Genomic DNA, 20540 nt, shown 5'->3' with positions numbered 1-20540 from the left:
ATATTATTTTTATATTTGTTTTCTACATGTTGTTGTTATGTGCCGTCGAGTCATGTGAGACTCATAACGACCCTATGTATAACAATACTAAACCCTGCTCTCTCCTGTGCTGATATTACTGTCTCTGACACACCTACCCCCATTTCCCCAGTCATTGAATCAATCCACCTCATAGAGGGTCTTCCTCTCCTGTGCTGTCATCCTCCCAAGCACGACATCCCTCTCCAGGACCGGTCCTTGCTTGCAACATGTCCAAAGTATGCCAGACGAAGCTTCAGAATTCTTGCCTCCAAGGAGCAGCCTGGTTTAACCCTCTCCAGGACAAACCTGTTCAATTCTCTTAGCAGTCCATTGCATATTCAATACTCTTCTCCAACACCACAGCTCAAAGTAATATTATTTTTACATTTACTTGCTTTTGTAGCTCTGAACTCCACTTTTTTCCTCTCAGAGCCATTATAGTGCCTAAAGCTCTATGCAACAACTTTCAGCTCAAGTTTTTATGTGCATTGTATTTGTGGATAGCAAAAGCTACACAAGACAAAAAGCAGCAGAGAATGTTGGACTCACTTCAGTGCATTTCCTTTTTTCTCTGAGGTCATGGCCCTGACTGCCTCAAGTGATCTCCAGTCTTTCAGCTGTGTGTGTGTGTGTGTGTGTGTGTGTGTGTGTGTGTGTGTGTGTATTTTACACAGCATTTATGGTGTCCTCAGGAGCAGAGGTAATCTAATAGAAGCTTATTTGTCCTAGCTAAAAGCAGAACTATCCATTTGCAATTTTTTAGTAATAAAAGTCAGAACAATAACAAGTCAGCATAGGGAGCTCTGGTGGCCTAGTCATAAGAAGCTAGGCTGTAATCCCAAAGGCGCGTGTTTCAAACAATTAACTGTCTCTGAAAACCAGCTGGAGGGTCAGCTATAGGGCAGTTCTGACTCGACGGCACACAACACCATCAACCAACCTAAAGACTGGCAGTTTTAATCCATAAGCTGCTTTGCAAGAGAAAGATGGGAAGTCTCCTCCTATGTGATTTATTATCTCTGAAAACCCACTGGAGGGTCATCTATGAGTCAGTTCCAACTTTATGACAATGAGTTGGATTTTAGTTGTGTTGTTTCTAATATTAAGGACCCCTGTGTTACTCGTTGGATTGTTAATGGAAAGGTTGAAGATTCAAACTCACTAACTGTTCTTCAAAGGAAAGATAGTCTTTTGTAATAAAGAAGGATTATTGAAAACCCAACAAAGGTGTTTCATGAGTCAGAATTAGCTCAGTGGTAGTAGAATTACTGGTTTTTGTGTGTTTGGGGAAATGGAAGGCATTTATCCTCACAGTAACCCTTTTATCCATACAAGGTTGTCGGAACTTAATATCCTCAACAGTTACAGTTTATATAAAAAGAAAAAATGTCCCCTAAGGAAACAAAATTGATGTAAATTTTCATTTTGCTCTGAAAATGTGCATTCTTGAAAGCATATGTTGTTGCCAAACAAGAATTGTAAGAAAAGAACAAGATCCAAGGGACCTAGTAATACATTAACTTTTCAGCATCTAATTTGCCAAAAGTTGATTCTAATTTAGAGACTATTTATGACGTTATTCCTCTTCTCTACTGATCTAGGGAGCTCTGGTGGTTAAGGAGTTCAACAGCCATCCAAATTTAAGTAGTTCAAATCCACCAGGTGCCCTACAGGGGAAAGATGAGCAATCTTCTCCCTTGTGATTTACAGCTTTGAAAACACATTGGAGGATTAGATATGAGTCAGTTATGATTCACAACACATGACAATAACAGCTACTTATATAATCCATCAGGATACCTGATGTACAATGATTAAAACACTTTCACTGAAAGGTCAACTGTTTTAGCTGACTATGTGAAATATGTGAAAATTGTTCCATGAAGATAAACAGCCTTGAAAATCCTCAGGGGCTGTTCTACTCTGTCCTATAGAGTCATAATGAGTCTGAAATGACTGGTTAGCAATGGTTCAGGTTTTTTCTCATTTATCAATATGCGGTGTTTCTTGTTGCTTGGAGGTTGTCCAAAACTGTAATTTTTAACTTTGGTAGTACCTTGAATATGTTATATTAAGTGCCTTCGGGTTGACCATGGCTCATGTAATCTGACAAACAACAGATCTGAACCCGTCTTTATTCTATACTATCCTCACCATCTCTCACATACTTGAGCCCATTGCTACAGTCACTGTGCCAATGCATCTCATTGAGGGTCTTCCTTTTCTTTGCAGACTCTCCATGTGCCTGAGCAGGACGTCCTTCTCCATGACTGGCCCCTCTTAAAAACAAGCCCAAAGTATCTGAGAAGTTTCACCATCCTTGCCTCTAAGGGACTTTCCAGTTTCACTTTCTTATTAATAAAACATATTTATTTGTCCTTTTGGCAGTCCGTGGGATATTCCATACTCGTTGCCACGCCACACCTCATGCTCATCAATTCTTCTGTCCAACTTTCAGATGCACAGCTACTAATGTACGACCTGTATCAGTCACAATTATTGTTGTGGTTTGCTGTCACATGGGAACTGACTCATGGCTGATTCTCTAGAGGGTTTTCAGAGGCAGTAAACTGCATAAGAGGACATTGCTCATAGTTCTCCTGCAAAGACGTTAGTGGATCCGAACCATGTGTCTTTGAGATTGCACCTCAGCTTCTTACCACTAGGCCACCAGAGTACACCATCTGCTATATTAAAGGCCTGTATCACTGAAAATATGTGCTATGTGGGCCTGGGATATAGCAGATGCTAAAAACAATCTGTATAATGAGTGACTGTTAGGTAATCTGCGCATACTGTGTGGTGTGCAATGTTGCAATAAATGTTACATGACCTGTGCATCAATTTTTTTTTAAAATGATGAGCATTTGTAGTTTCAAAATGTTATAGTTCTACATAAACATCATGTTTAAGGTTTACTAACATTTTAATTTGGGCCAGAACTATAAATCATTATAGTTAAAATTCACTCTTCTATTTTTTTTTCTTTGAGAATGGTGAAAAGACTCTGTGATCCTCTAAATAAATTTTTAATTAACACTGCTTGTGTTGAGCTTAAAATATTTCAAAGCTTTCAAGTTGTTTTTGGTGTGTTTGTCTATTGCTTTGTTTTCAGGTTGCAATGTTAGAAATTAAAGTCCTGAATTACTTATGTGTTATTCCACACTTGATAAGATAAAAGCAGAAAAATTGTAAGAGTTTTAAAAGTGATTTGAAAAACAATCTTCTTGGTTTTATTCTCCAAATTCTTTAGTTGTTCATTGTATTTGAACTATCATGAACAAAAAGCCATAATCATACAAATAACATATAAATTCATTTTGAAATCAGTTGGTAGATACTAAATAAGAACTACTGAATGAATAAATAAATTTTATGGAGGGTTTTTTATTAATTCTGCCTAGCTTTGGAGTTCAGAATTAGTCAGTTTAATTAATGATATATGATTAGGAAGAAATGGTCCATAAAACATGTCCAAGGGTTTTATTTGGAAAAAATAAATATTATTATTTACCTCTGAATCATCTTAAATGTTTTAGAATTTTTTTAATAAAATCTAGAAATAAAAGGATATTCTTTTGATATTTAAAGTTTTACTTGTCTGCTTAGGTGAATCAGAGAAATCTGGAATCAATATTAAATGTTAAGTACTTTAAACAGAAAATTCTCAAATTTTTAATATTAGGCTGAGGATGGCCCCAGGTAGATTTTGCTTACCTAGCACATGATTTATCTTTTTTGCTTGTTTTCTTTTTAAAATATAATTTAAAGCCCTTTAAAAGAGTCAAGAACCCAGTTCTAGAAATCCCTAACCTCATTATCTCTTGGGCTTTTCACCTAGCTGCCTCAAATATTTTCCTACTTTTTTTTGGTTCCTGATAGTACTTGATAAATGCAATTTAGTTCATTTTACAGATTAGGCCCAGAGCCGCTAAGGAGACATGATATGTTCCTATTAACAGTTAAGGCCCAAACTCACCGAGGTCAAGTCAATTTTGATAAATAGAAGTCCTCCATCAGGTTTCAGAGGCTGCAGACTTTTACAGGAGGAGGCTGCCTATTTTTATCCTTAATGGTAGCTGATTGATTCGAATTACTGACCTTTTGGGTAACAAATAGATCAAGATGAGGCACAGTTGTCTCCAGAGTTCCTTAACAGGACAGTGGGTTTTAAATTAGATCATATAGATGCCTGGTTCTTGAAGGGCATTTCAGATTCTTTCAGAGTCTGGTTTCTCAGATCATTATCCATGACATTGGACAATGTACTCGGCTCTTTCAGTTTCAAGAAAGAGCTTTAGCCTGGATCCATTTGGTGATGTGATTTGCCATAAGGATCTTTGGGCAAGGGAGGAAAACAAGAAAGAAAGGAAGCAGTGGTAAAGCCAGACCTCACAAAACGAAAGCCTGGTTTCGAATACAACAGCAGATTCTGTACTCTTCCATTCCCATGACTCATCAGATCCTGTTTCTCTACTTTTCGTTATTAGTCCTTTACTCCTGGTTTACTTTCATTAAAAGTACAGGAGAGGTAAAAAGATATGACTGATTCAGTAGCCAAAATATACTCTCATTTTCCTCCAGGAGTTGAGTATTTATTTACCTTATGTTTGTGACTATACCAAAGATCAGTAGCTTTCAAGTATTTTGACCAAAATCCACAATAGTAAATATATTTTACACTGTGATCTGCTGCATACATGCATATAGGCATGTACTGTTGTTGCTGTGTACTGCCAAGTTGGAGCTGACTCACAGCTGACTCTCCAGCAGATTTTTAGAGGCAGTAAATCGCAGAGGAGGAGATTGCTCAAGTGGATTTGAACCACATGCCTTCGTGATTACAATGAGGCTTCTTACCACAAAGTCATCAGAGCTCCCTATCTGCATGTAATTTCTTAAAATCATACTTGACTATCATACATCAAATAGACTGATATTTTTGTTTTTAACCAGTGCTATCCTATTCCATTCTGCTCTGCTAATTTAAAAAACTAGTTGTGACTCACTAAATTGATAGCTACAATTTAAAAAAAAACAAACACACAATGTTATAGATCACTGTTTCTCAAATTTTAATGTGCACACAAATCTTCTAGGAATCTCATTAAAATGCAGATTCTTATACCAAAGATCTGAGATTATGCATTTCTACCATACCAGCAAATAATACTGATGCTACTTTGTGAGATAATTATTTTCTGGTTTTGTGGCCCTATTTCTGGTTTAATTGACTAGGCTTGGGTTTTTTAATCTTAACATAAATTATGGAGATCTGTGCATCAGATCTTTTGTCACTTTGTTAAGAAAGGGCTGCAATGGATTAAATTGCGTTTCTCTAAAGGCTCAACATCAAGAAAACAAAAATTCCTACCAGTGGGCTGATAGGCAACATCATGATAGATGGAGAAAAGATTGAAACTGTCAATGACCTCATCTTACTTGGATCCATAGTCAACACCCTTGATACCAGCAGTCAGAAGATCAGGAAATGTATTGAATTGGGAAAGTCTGTAGTCAGAAAGACCCAAGTAGTTGAGAAGCAATGATGAAAGTTTGAGGACTAAGATGCACCTGATTCAGGCCATAGTCTTTTCATTCACTTACTATGCATCTGAGAGCTGAACAATGAATAAGGATGACAGAAGAAGAGTTAATGCCTCTGACCTGTGGTAATTGAGAAGAGTGCTGAATATCTCTTGGACTGCCAAAAGAACAAACAGATCTGTCTTAGACAAGATACAGCCGGAGTGCTCCTTGGAGGCAAAGATGATGAAGCTTTGTCTCACATACTTTGGGCATGTTGCTTGTTGTGTTCTTATGTGTCAACAAGTCGAAACCGACCCATGGCTGATGCTACAGCAGGTTTTCAGAGGCAATTTAATTGCATGCATGCAGCTGGTGGATTTGAACCACGTGTCTTTGTATCACAGCACAGGACTTCATACTTGGAAAGGTGGAGGGACCGCTAAGGAGAGGAATACCCTCAACGAGGTGGGCTGACACAGTAGCTACAGCAGTGGGCTTGCATGTGTAACAGAATGTGAGGATGGCACAAGATAGGAAAGGATTCAGTCCTGTGGTAACTATATGTTATATTTGACTCAATGGTACCTAACAACAACAAGCTATGTTGAAGTTCCATCTCCCTAGCTCCGGTGCATATGAACTTATTTGGAAATGTTATCAATAAACATAAGCTCGTACCAGAGTAAGATAGGTCATAGTCCCATTTTAGTTTTTTTCTTTATAAAAGAGAAGAGACACAGAGAAACAGATACAGAGAGAAATGACCATATGAAGATACTTTTACAAATCAAGTAATGCCAAGAATTCCTGTGGCCACTGTGCTCTAACCTTTGCAGAAAACATAGCCCTGTCGCCACCCCTGAATTTGGACTTTTAGCCTTCAGAACTAGGTGAATTGATGCATTTTGGTTTATTATAAGGTATACTCAATTTGTAGTACTTTAAAAAAATGATTGTTCTGGGAATTTAATACAAGGGCTGTGGCTATGGTAGGCATTTGGAGTAATATAGACTTTGACCTAGTATAATGACTTTCCATTTATGTCTTAAAGACTAGTGTATTCACTTAATGAATATTTCTTTATTGTGCACTTATAATTTATACTTAACAGTTCTAAGCACAGGGAATATAATTAAGTTCTTCTCTTTGCATTTTATATTTAAGTGAAAGGGAAGCATTAACTATGTAGTTTTGATACTCTTAGGTGCAGTGAAGAAAATGAAAAAAGGATTATGAGATGAGATGAGATAATGTGGGACACAGTATAGTTGCAGCTATTTATTTAGGCAATGCCCCAGTCTGTCACAGACATTTGGCCAAAACAAAAATGAAAGAAGTATTCCTTGGAAAAGGACATCATGCTAGGAAAGGTGGAAGGCCAGTAAAAGAAAGGAAGACCCTCCATGACAGTGATTGCAACAGTCACCTCAAGGATGGCAGAGGTGATGAAGAGTGCGCAGGATAGGAATAGGTTCAGATCTGTTTGTTCATAGGGTCACTTTGAGTCATGGTTGACTGTTGTTCATAGGATCACTATGAGTCATGGTTGACCGCAACAACAATCAATGAGGGAGGGAACTTTGGAAAGATTTTTAGGCATGACAATCCAGGCAAAGAGTAAGTTCACTGGCCCCAAGGTGGGATGTTATTGGTGTTGAAAAGTCTTCTAGAAGGCATGTATGTAGAGTTGAAAACAAAAAGGGAAGTAAAATATCAAGTCAGGTAAGCAGTCCAATGTGTATATCACATAGACTATAAGAATAAGGTAAAATCTGGATTTCATTCTAAGAGAATGACACAGGAGAGATTCTTTCTTTGTTGGTTGGTTTGGGTTTTTGTTTTGTGCTTGGTATTTTTGTTGTGGGAAATGTATAGAGAGCAAATCTTTACCGTTTCAACATTCTTCACATGTGTCAGTTAGTGGCACGATGTGTATACATAATGTTCAATCATACCCATGATCCATTGCCATTTTTTTCCAGCACTCTAAAAAGAAGCTCAGTGTCCCCCAAGCAATAGGTCCCCTTTACTCTATCTCCTGCTTGCTTGACTGCAACTCATAGTGACTCTATGAAAAACAGATCTCAACCTTGCCCTATCCTGCACTATCCTTACAATCTCTGTCATGCTCAAGCCCATTGTGGTAGTCACTGTGTAGTCTATCTCATTAAGAGTCTTCCTCTTTTTTTATGAACCTATATCTTTTCCAATTATAGCTTGCTCAGCTCTACAATCAACACTTGTGACACCAGCAGGCAGGAAATCAAAACATGAATTGCACTGGGAAAATCTGCTGTCAGGGACCTCTCCAGAGTACTGAAAATCAACAGTGTCAGTCTAGAAACTAAGGTTTGTCTAATCCAGGCCATGGTCTTTGCAATTACTTGCTATGCTTCAGAGAGCTGAACAACGACTAAGGATCACAGAAGAAGAATTGATACCTTTGAATTGTGGTGCTGGAGAAGAACCTTGAACATACCATGGACCACCAAGAAAACAAATAGGTTTGTCTTGGAGAAGGTGAAACCAAGTTTTTCCTTGGAGGCTAGGATTTTGAAACTTCATCTCATATACTTTGGGCATGTGGCCAGGAGGGGCCAGTCCTTGGAGAATGACATCATGCTTGGAAGGAAGGAGGGACAGCACAGAAAAGGAAGACTCCAGATGTGACAGAATGATACAGTGACTGGGGCAATGGTGGTTGATGTGTTGGAATCAGTGAGACTGGCCCAGGACAGAGCAGGCTTCAGAGCTGCTGTACATGTGCTATGGGTCACAGGTCACTCAACTGCACATAACAACAACAACAACAACAACAACAAACCTTTTCCAGCATGATTCCATTCTCTAAGGACTAGTTCCTCCTGTATATTTACCGAAAGCAAGTGAGATGAAGTTTCACCATTCTTGCCTCTAAGTAGCACTCTGATTGAACTTCCTTCAAGACAGATTTGCTTGTTCTTTTGGTAGTCTATGCGATATTCAATACTCTTTGCCAAAACCACAGTTCAAAGGCACTGATTCTTCTTTGTTCTTTCTTATTCATTGTCCAGCTTTCAGATACATAGGAAACAATTGAAAATACTATATCTTGGATCATGTGACATCTTTGCTCTTTTAGAACTTTGGTGAAGTCCTTGACAGTAGGTTTTTGCAAGGCAGCAAATCTTTTGCTTTCTTGACTGCTGCTACCATTGGTACTGATTGTTGATCCAAGTGACAACCAATCACTGATAATTTAAATCTTTCCCCTTCTATCATGATGTTGCCTATTGGTACAGTGGTGAGGATTTTTATTTTCTTGATGTTGAGATGTAACCTGTATTAAAGGCTGTAGTCTTTGATTTTCTACAGTAAGTGTTTTATGTTGTCTTCTCTGCAAGCAAGGTTGTGTCATCTGCATAATGTAGGTTGTTAATGAAATTTTCTCCAGTCCTGATGTCACATTCTTCTTCATGTTGTCCAACTTCTGAAATTATTTGCTCAGCATATACATAAAGTAGGTGTTGGAAGTAGCAGTGGCATCTACTTCCTAAATAATATGCCTCAAGAAACTCTTATAAACTTTGATAGATGTCAATAGTTGTAGAGGGGCTTCAGGCCTTTTGTTCATAGTGTCACTATGAGTCATGCTCGACTTGAAGGCAATCAACAACAACAACAGAGGACGTATACAACCTGAACACACGTATTTCCTAACATTAAACCATCAGTCAAAGGCCTTTGAATAATCAATGAAATATAAGTAAATCAGTACATTTGTCTGGTACTCTCTGCTTTCAGCTAAAATCCAACTGACATTAGCAATGGTATCTCTGGTATTACTGACTCTTCCAAATCCAACTTGAGTTTCTGACAATTCCCTGTTGATGTTCTTACTGATGTTGTTAAGATTATTTTTTAAATGATTGGAACAGTTATAAAAATAGACTATGTTAATTCACTTTTTCCACTGATAGTATCATTACCGTTTATTTTTAGAAAAGGCATTAATTTAAAAATTATTTTAGGCACGTAGTTAAAATCTACTGGCTGCTCAGTTGGAGAAGGATAGGCAGTCTCCTGTGAGATTTCCTGATTTTCAAAACCCACTGGAGGGTCAGCTATGAATTTGTTTTAACTTGCTGGTACACACCAACATCAACAAAGTGCTTTAAGATTAAAAATATGGAGATGTTCATTTGTTTCGAGAGCTTTACTGACAATTGAAACCCAAGATTGTAGGATATCACTTCAAAGGTGTGGGGCTATAGTGGTTGGAGAGGATTCTTCCTGAAGGTTCATGAGGCTTCTGGAAAAAGCACTAATCCCTGGGCAGGCCCGCCTCTGTATAAGGAAGATGCATGCAGAGGTAGCACATCAGTGGCTTTTGTGTTCTGGTGTTGCTGTGCTGTGGAGCCGTCACCAAGACCTCAGAAGAGAAACAGCCCCACAACCAGCCCATGGTGGAGGTGGAGATGTTTACCTTCCAGATCACGCAATTTATCTCATGCATCATCAACATTTTCTACTCATAAAAAGAGATCTTCTTGCAGGAGCTCATCTCCAGCTCCTCAGATGTGCTGGACAAGATCCACTATGAGAGCCTGATGGATCCCGGCAAGCTGAACTCAAGGAGGGAGCTGCACATCAACCTCCTACCCTGCCAGCAGAATCACACCCTCACCATTGTGGACATGGGCATTAACATTACCAAGGCTGGCCTGGGCACCATAGCCAAGTCTGGCACCAAAGCCTTGATGAACGCACTGTAGGCTGGAGCAGACATCTCCATGGTTGACCAGTTTGATGTGGGCTTTTCCTCAACCTAGGTGGTGGCTAAGAAAATTACTGTTATCACCAAATATAACAATGACAAACAGTCCAGCTGGGAGTCCGTAGGACCAACACAGGTGAACCTATGGGTTGTAGAACAAAGGCTATCCTGCATCTGAAGGAAGACCAAACTGAGTACTTGGAGGAAAGGAGAATGAAGGAGATTATGAGGAAGCACTTATCAGCTGTCCAATTACTCTCTTTGTGGAGAAAGAGTGAGATCAAGAAGTGAGTGATGATGAGGCTAAAAAGAAGGAAGACAAAGAGGAGGAAAAAGAGAAAGAAGAAAAGCAGGAAGATGATAAGCTTGAGATTGAGGATTTGGATTCTGATGAAGAGAAGAAGAATGATGGACAAGAAGACAAAAATCAAGGAAAAGTACATTGACCAAGAGGTGCACAACAAAACCAAGCCTATTTGGACCAGAAATCCCAAACATGTTACCAATGGAGAGTTCTATAAGATCTTAACCAAAGACTGAGAAGACCACTTGGCTGTAAAGCATTTCTCCATTAAAGGACAGTTAGAATTTTGAGTCCTTCTTTTGGTCCCATGATGGGCTCTCTTTGACCTGTTTTAAAACAACAAGATGAATAACATTAAACTGTATGTCTGCAGGATTGTCATTGTTGATAACTGTGAGGAGTTCACCCCAGAGTACCTGAATTAGAGGCGTGGTGGACTCTGACGTTCTTCCTCTGGATATTTCCCATGAGATGTTGCAGCAGATCAAAATTTTGAAAGTTACCAGGAATAATTTGGTTAAGAAGTACTTGAAGCTCTTCATTGAATGGTCGTTAGATAAGGATAACTACATAAAGTTTTATGAGTAGTTCTTGGAGAACATTAAGGTTGGAATAGGTGGAGATTCCCCAACCTGTAAGAAACTTCCCAAGCTCTTAAGATACTACATGTCTGCTTTAGGTGATGAGACGGTAGCCCCAAGGACTACTGCACCTGGATGAAGGAGAACCAGAAACACATCTGCCTCATCACTGGTGAAACCAAGGACCAGGCCACCAACTCCACTTTCATAGAACACCGTCAGAAGCATGGGCTAGCTCAAGGAATTTGAGGGGTAGATGTTAGTGTCAGTAACCAAAGAGGGCTTGGAGCTTCCAAAAGATGAGGAAAGGAAAAGAAACAGAAGGAGAAGAAAACAAAGTTTGAGAACCTCTGCAAAATTATGAAAAACATCTTGGAGGAGAAAAGTGGAAAATGTGATGGTGTCCAACTGCTCAGTGACATCTGCATGACAGTGTTACCAGCATGTACAGTTGCACGGCAAACATGGAGAGAATAATGAATGATGTCCTCTGAGGGACAACTCCACCTGGACTACATGGGACCAAGAAACACCTGGAGATAAACCTTCATTGCTCCATGATCGAGACCCTGTGGTAGAAGCCTGAGGCAGCCAAGAATGACAAGACTGTGAAGGATCTGGTCATCCTGCTGTATGAGACCGCACTCCTGTCCTCCCGGTTCAGCCCGGAGGACACCCAGATCCATACCAACAGGATCTACAAGATGATCCAGCTCAGCCTGGGTATTGATGAAGACGACTCCACTGCTGACATCACTGAGGAGATGCCGGCCCTGGAGGGGGACAGCAACGTGTAGTGCATGGAAGAGGGCTACTGAAGCCAGCTCTGGTCACTGGCTCAACGTGGTCAACGTTTCACCTTCATTCTCTCTGATAATATATTTTCAGTGTTTCCCCCCCTTCATTTTGTTAATATTTAAAGAAATCTGTATGGTATAATCATAACCAAGGGACGGATAAGCTTCCTCTCTTTTTGTGTGATCGTGCATACTGTAGGGACTGTGGGCAGAACCACTTGTTCCCTAGTTTCACGTTGACTAACTTAACAGGTGGAGGTAATGGATGTTGTAAGGTGTGTGCAACCCAACCCTAACTTTGATCTGAAATATTTGCCTGTTCAATGGATTCCTTAATAATCCAAATTTTTGGTCACTGAAATGTTGAACTATACTTTCATGATTGAAAGAAAATAATCTTTGTTGAGGGGAGGTTGGGAAGGGAAAAAAGTGCAACAATGAATGAATGGAAATCCAAAGTCTCTGTAAACTTTCATTAAAATTAATAATAATTAAAAAAGAAAAGTAACAACCTGAGTTTCATTTCATAGGCTCTAGGTAAGCCTTCCACTCTTTGTAGTTTTCCACTCTGCATGTACCAGGTGTCTAGAAAGAAGTATATTGCACTGAAGCAGCTCTATGAGACTGTATGGGCTTGTTTTCCAAAGGTAAGTTATTGCTTAGAGTAGCAAAACTAGATGGAGGCATGATGTAGGCTGATGCTGTAATGGCAGGCTTTGAGAGATAGCAAAGCTTTTGAGTTCCACGTCACCTGCTAAAGCAAAGGCTGTAACAAATACAGTTTAGTAACAAATGAAAAAAAAATATTTTAGGATATAAAATTTTCAAATAAGATAATTCAGTGACAAGAAAAAAAGAAAGAAATATTTTTCCCTATCTTTCTGTAAACCCAGTTTCTCAGTCAAGCACTGTTTTTCAGCTCCATCAATTTGACCTCTATACCTTAATGTCCAAATACCAGAGTAGAAATTTAGCATCTGTCGAGAAAAAAGACGATGTTCCATGTCCTGGGAAAACCCCTAGCACAAGACCACAGTATGATCTTGGTTTAAATAAGAAAATAATTTACAGTAGTTACAAGAACCATCTGTTTCGTCTCTCACAGGCAGGGACTCTTTTTTCCGCACTTTTCTGCTCAAATATGACCTTCCTCCTATATTTTCAATCTTATTTTGTTTCTTTTCCTCAACCTAAAATGTCATCCTGTGAATAATTCGCCATTATTTATTATATCAATATAATAGAGAAAAAGAAATGTTGCTTATTAATATAAGATAAATCTCAATGTCAAAGATGTTGAAATATGATAAATATGTCTTTTGTAGAATTGATAAAACGTGTATTGTTATCACCACTCATACATTCAGAAGCTAAGAAGAAATTAGTAGCTCACCCAACTCCAATTCTTAATAGTCATCTCGGGAGTTTCTTGCTTACCAGAACTCATCAATTTCTACCCAAGCTCTTATTTACATGTGCTAGCCTGAATAACTTCATTCATCACCAAGTCATTCTTCACAAAAGAATCAATAAGAAAGATTTTCCAGGAGAGGAGGATGGTGTTAATCATAGGTCACATAATTTGATGGGTGGGGGAGGGGTGAAGGAAATGGGGAAGATCTGGTGTGAAAAATAATGTATTCCAACTTTGTAAAGAAATCACTATAAAATTTTAAAAAGGCATGAGGTTTCCAAAGGTAAATCTGAAAACTCAACCACTATATAAAGCATATTAACCTTATTCTAGTTTTCTTCAGGCTGAAGTCACTGCTTTATCAGAATGTAGATATATGCTGAGCTTTCTCTCTATCTCCTCTTTAGATTTCAATCAAACATTGCTGTCAAGTCAGAATCAACTCATGACTAACCCTTCAGCTTTTCAGATTGAGATGCATACAAACAGATCCATAAAAACACATTAATATGTAAAGATTTTGTTCCTCTGTACTGGTGTCTTCTGCCCCTTTTTCTACCTAGAAAACATCTATCTATTTGTCCTTCAAGAATTAACTAAAGATAGATAGATGATAGATAGATAGATAGATAGATAGATAGATAGATAGATAGATAGAGATAGATAGATAGATATAGATAGATAGAAATTTACTAAAATATTGCCTCTTTAAGTCCCTCTGTGGCCAGTGGTTTTTATTAGAGGAGTTTTGGTGGCCTAGGCCATAGTGAGTTGCACTGCTAATCCAGAGGCTAGGCTTCTCTGATATTTCAAATCATCCAGCGTCTCCAATGAAGAAAGATGGACAATCTCCTCCCATGGAATTTACAGCCTCAAAACCCTGTGGAGGGTTAATTCTGACTTCATTCTGACTCCACCACAATGAGTTGTTAGTTGGAGTTAGCATTTGCCCCTTGTTTGAGTCCCCTATATTAGCATTTTTCTTTGGTTATAATTATTTGTGCTTCTGAATTATGAGTCATTAAAAATTATGGACCATGATCTGTACATTTTCCTATCCCTAGCACTTGTCATTGATCTTTGTATACAACCAGGCCCTTCACAAATGTTTCCTGAATGAATCATCGAATTACCTTCGATAAGAACTACTTTTAATAAATAAAATGATATCTTAAATTCAGAAAATACTTATCATTCCATCTATAAAGAAGCTCAGTATCATCTGTGAAAACCAGGCCGGGTGCTGATTGTGGGGCAGACCACCAACTACTCATATGCAAGTTCAAGCTGAAGTGGAGGAAAATTAAATCAAGTCCACGGGAACCAAAATTTGACCATAAGTCTGTCCCACTCGAATTTCAAAACCATCTCAGGAACAGTTTTGAGGCCTTGAGCACCAATGAGTGTAGACCAAATGAGGATATCAAGAAAATTGTCCATAAAGAGTGCAAAAGATCATTACAAAGGTTGAAGAAGAAGAAATGACCAAGATGGATGTCAGATGAGACTCTGAATATTGCAGTAGAGTGTCAAGAAGCCAAAGCTAAAGGAAAATATAAAAAAATCAAAGAGCTGAACAGAAAATTTCAAAGGGTAGCTCAGGACAACAAAGAAACATTCTATAATGAAATGTGCAGAGAGCTGGAGTCAGAAAATCAAAAGGGCCGAACTCACTCAGCGTTTCTTAAGCTGAAGGAGCTGAAAAACAAATTCAAGCCACAGGTAGCAATACTTAAGGATACTTTGGGTAGAATGTTAAATGGATACTTTGGGTAGGATGTTAAATGATCCAGGAAGCATTAAATGAAGATGGAAGGAGTACACAGAGTTACTGTATCAGAAGGAATTGGCTGACAAAGAAGAATTTCATGACATAACATGAGCAAGAGCCTGTGGTGATGAAAGAGGAAGTTGAGGTTTCCCTGAAGGAATTGGCAAAAAAAAAAGGCTCCAGGAGTTGACGGCATACCAACTGACATATTTCAACAAACGGACACTGCCCTGGATGTGCTCACTAAGTTGTGGCAAGAAATCTGGAGGACAGCCATTTGGCCAACTGACTGGAAAAGATCGATATTTGTTCCCATTCCAAAGAAAGGTGACCCAACAGAGTGCGGAAATTACCGAACAGTATCATTAATATCAGATGCAAGCAAGATTCTACTGAAAATTATCAAAAAATGACTGGAGCAATATGTCAACAGAGAACTTCCAGATGTGCAGGCTGGATTTAGAAGAGGTTGTGATACTGGAAATATTATAGCTAATATTAGGTGGATCTTGGCAGAAAGCAGAGAATACCAGAAGAATGTCTATCTGTGCTTTTTTGACTATGCAAAGGCTTTTGATTATGTGGATTACAACAAGCTATGGCTGGCTCTGAGAAGGATGGGAATCCCAGAACATTTGATTGTGCTTATGCGAAACCTATACTTGGACCAAGAGGCAGTTGTCAGAACAGAGCAAGGAGACACTACATGGTTCAAAATCAAGAAGGGGTTCCATCAGGGATGTATTTGTCTCCATTGCATTTCAATCTGTATGCAGAACAGATCATCCGAGATGCTGAGCTGTACAAAGAGGAATGTGGCATCAGGATTGGTGGAAGAGTCATCAATAACCTGCATTATGCAGATGACACAACCCTGCTTGCTGAGACTAAGGAGGACCTGAAGCACTTGCTGCAGAAGGTCAAGGACTGCAGCCTCCTATATGGATTGAAGCTCAACATCAAGAAAACAAAGATTCTCACCATTGGGCCAATTGGCAGCATCAGTATGGATGGTGAAGAGACTGAGATAGTTAAAGTTTAGTTTACTTGGTTCCACAGTCAACACTTTTGGTAACAGCAGCCAGGATGTCTTCCTGGATTGCATTGGGAAAGTCAGCTGTGAGGGACCTCTCAAGAGTACTGAAGAGCAACGATGTCAGGCTGGAGACTAAGGTGTCCCTGATCCAGGCTATAGTCTTTGCAATTACGTGCTATGCATTGGAGAGTTGGACAGTGACTAGGGATTATAGAAAGAGGATTGATGCCTTTGAGCTGTGGTGCTGGAGAAGAGTGTTGAATATACCATGGACTGCTAGGAGAACAAACAGGTTTGTCCTGGAGAAGGTGAAACCGTAATGCTCCTTGGAGTCAAGGATTCTGAAGTTTTGTCTGACATACTTTGGGCATGTTGCAAGGAGGGACTGCTCCTTGCAGAGGGATGTCATGTTTGGAAAAGTGGAGGAACCGTGCAAGAGAGAAAGACCCTTGATGAGATGGACGGATGGATTCTGTGATTGGGGTGGTGGGAATGAGTATGTCAGAGGTGGCTAGGTTGGCACAGGATAGAGCAGCGGTTAGGGCTCTTGTGCATGGGATCGCTAAGAGTCACAAGCGACTCGATGGCATATAACAACAACAAAAACTATAAAGAGGGATTTGCAGCTAAGAAAAAGGCTTGCTGCCTATTGCCTTCCTCAGTTCCAAGAGAAATCCACTTACCATGTTGAGTCTTGGAGCACAATGGAACTCTGATCTGCAGACCTTTTGTCGCTACAATGTGTCTTGTCTCACCTGTGATGCAGAGCAACCTGGTGGCCACAGCACTTGAGGATATATTTTCCCATCCACCTCCCTCTAAAAAAAAATTATTTTTATTCAAAATTTTCTATTAAAGGGCCAAACTCTTTTCCATAGTGGTTGTACCATTTTAAATGGCAATACTATTTGAGCCAGCAGCCCACTACTAGATATGTACCATACAAAAGTAAGAGCTGTGACACAAACAAATAAAGCCACACTTATGGTGGCCTTTGTCTTCTGCAGCAAGCATTTCATATCCTTCTCACTGCCAACAAGCAGAGTTTTGTGTCATCAGCATAATACAGGTTGTTGATGAGTCTTCTTCCAATCCTGGTGCCACACTCTTTATAGAGGCCAGCTTCACGAATGATTTGTTCAGCATACAGATTGAATAGGTATGGAGAAAAGATACAACCCTGAAGTACACAGACTCATCTTAAATCAAGCAGGGGTCTTTTTTTCTATCTGCACAACAGCTTCTTGCTCTAGGTTTAGATTCTACATGAGCACAATTAACTGTTCTTGGATTCCCATTCTTCTCAATGTCAGCCATAATTTGTTATGGTCTACACAGTCAAACAACTCTGCATAGTCAATAAAAAACAAATATACGCTCCTCTGGTATTCTCTGCTTTTAGTCAGGATCCATCTGACATCATCAATGATGTCCCTGATGCCATGGCCTCTTCTAAAAGAACTACAGAGGCTTATCTAAAGATCAAAGACTACAGCCTTCAGTATGGATTACATCTCAACATTAAGAAGACAAATATCCTCACCACAGGCCCAGCAGGCAACATTATGATAGATGGCAAGAAGATTGAAGTTGTCAATTATTTCATCTTTCTTGGATCAACAATCAACACCTTTGGTACCAGCAGTAAAAAAATTAGGAAACATAGTTCAAGAAACCTGGAGGACAACTATCTGGCCAACAAACTGGAAGAGATCTATATTTATCCCCATTCAAAAAAAAAAGTGATCTGACAGAGTGTGGAAATTATCAATATCATCCACTTCCTAAACAACATGCCTCCAGAAACTCTATGAACTTTGATAAATGTCCATTTAAAATTAAAATTAAAAATGTCCATTAAAATTAAAAGGCCTTCAGGCCTTTTGTTCGTAGAGTCACTGTGAGTTATGCTTGACTCAAAGGCAATCAACAACAACATCACTAATATCACAGACTAGCAAAATCATGCTGAAGATTGTCCAGAAATGATTGGAACAATACATTGAGAAAGAATCACCAGAAATACAAGTTGTGCATAGAAGAGGTCGTGGCACTAGAGACATTATTGCCAATGTCAGAAGGATCTTGGCAGAAAGCAAAGAGAACCACAGGAATGCCTATATGTGTTTCATTGACTATGCAAAGACATTTGAATGTGGATCACAACAAATTGTGGCTAACCTTGAGAAAAATGGGAATCTCTGAACACTTGATTGTGCTTATGTGGAACCTATTATACTTGGTACAGGAAGCAGTCCTCAGAACAGAGCAGGGAAACTCTGCATGATTCAAAATTAAGAAAGGAGTGTGTCAGGGATACATCCTGTCTCCATACATTTTGGACAGATCATTCAAGAAGCAGGGCTTTATGAAGACAAATGTGCCATCAGGATTGAAGGAAGACTCATCAACAAGCTATGTTATGTAGACGACACAACCTTGCTTGCTGAAACTGAGGTAGACCTGAAGCACTTGGTGCAGAAGATCAAGGAAGGCACGCAGCTTTCAATATGGATTAAAGCTCAACATCAAGGAGACAAATATTCTCACCACTGAGCCAATTGGCTCATGATGGATGAAATATGGAAGAGAGTGAGGTTGTTAAAAATTACAGCTTTCTTGGCTCCACAATCAAAACTGTTAGCACCAGGAGTCAGGAAATTAAAAGACAAATTACATTGGGAAAATCTGCTGTCAGGGACCTCTCCAGAGTACTGAAAAGCAACAATGTCAGTCTAAAGACTAAAGTGCACCTTATCCAGGTCATGGTCTCTGCAATTACTTGGTATGCATCAGAGAGCTGAACAGTGACTAAGGATGACAGAGAAAAATGAATGCCTTCAAATTGTAATGCTGGAGAAGAATCTCGAACATACCATGGACCACCAAGAAAACGAATAGGTTTGTCTTGGAGAAAGTGAAGCCAAGTTTCTTTTGGGAAGCTAGGATTTTGATGCTCCGTCTCACATAGTTTGGGTGCATGGCCAGGAGAGACCAGTCCTTGGAAAGGGACATCATGCTCGCAAGGGTGGAGGGACAGTTCAGGAGAGGAATACCTCAGATGAGATAAATTGATACAGTAACTGGGACAATGAGGGTTGGTGTGTTGGAATTTGTGAGACTGGCTCTGAACAGGATAGGCTTCAGAGGTGTTGTACATCGGGTCGCTATTGATCACAGATTACTCGACAGCATATACTAACAACAACAACATTGCATTGAGCAAGTCTGCAGTCAGGGACCTATTATGAGTAGTTTAAGTATAAGAAAATATAATAAAACATATTATATAAAATATCATAAATGTGTTGGAAATATAATAAATCTGATGTGAAAACTTAGTGACTTAAATTTAAGAATAAGAAAACAACTATGAGATATCATCTCATCCCAGTCAGAATAGCAAAACTTAACAGAAAAGCAAACAACAAATGCTGGTGAGATTGTGGAGAAACTGGAACCCTTATTCACAGTTGGAAGTGTAAAATGGTGCAACCACTATGGAAGGCGATGTGGCACTTTCTTAAAAAGTTGCAAATAGAGATACCATTTGACCCAGCAATTCCACTACTGGGAATATATTCCAAAGAGACCATAACTGACACCCAAGCAGACATATGCACACACATGTTTATTGCGGCTTTGTTCACGATATCAAGGAGTAAAAACAACCTAAGTGCCCATCAACATACGAATGGATAGAGAAGCTGTGGTATATTCACACAATGGAATACTTATGCTGCATTTAAAAACAAGGAACTCAGTGCAACAATGAATGAATGGAAACCCAAAATCTCTGTAAATGTTTATGAAAATTAATAAAATATAATTATAGAAAACAAACAAACACAAAAACAAAAAAAATAAAATTGAGACTTGATTGGAAAAAAAAAACAAAAACAAGGAACTCATGAAATAATATATAAACTGTGTGACCCTGGAGGACATTATGCTGTGTGAAATATCTCAGTCACAAAGGGAAAAATGGAGAACAGCCAGCTGGCCCATTGACTGGAAAAGATCGATATTTGTTCCCATTCCAAAGAAAGGTGACCCAACAGAGTGTGAAAATTACCGAACAATATCATTGATATCACATGCAAGCAAGATTCTGCTGAAAATTATCCAAAAACATTTGGAACAATATGTCAACAGGGAACTGCCACATGTGCAGGCTGCATTTAGAAGAGGTCGTGGTACTAGGAATATTAGCTAATGTTAGATGGATCTTAGCAGAAAGCAAAGAGTACCAGAAGAATGTCTGTCCGTGCTTCATTGATTATGCAAAGGCTTTTGACTGTGTGGATCACAACAAGCTGTGGCTGACTCT

General features: G+C 39.1%; 1 pseudogene; it reads left to right on the top strand.

Moving 5' to 3' along the window:
• The window catches only part of LOC102869258, an 18034-nt pseudogene extending 6045 nt beyond the window's left edge, over nucleotides 1–11989 (top strand).
• The last annotated feature ends 8551 nt before the right edge of the window (nucleotides 11990–20540 follow it).

This window comes from Elephantulus edwardii, unplaced genomic scaffold (genome assembly GCF_000299155.1).
Source record: "Elephantulus edwardii isolate Elephantulus edwardi_28Jun2011 unplaced genomic scaffold, EleEdw1.0 scaffold00021, whole genome shotgun sequence".
Lineage (NCBI taxonomy): Eukaryota > Metazoa > Chordata > Mammalia > Macroscelidea > Macroscelididae > Elephantulus > Elephantulus edwardii.
Note: the sequence above shows the minus strand (reverse complement) of the source record. Positions and strands in the feature narration are given on the sequence as shown.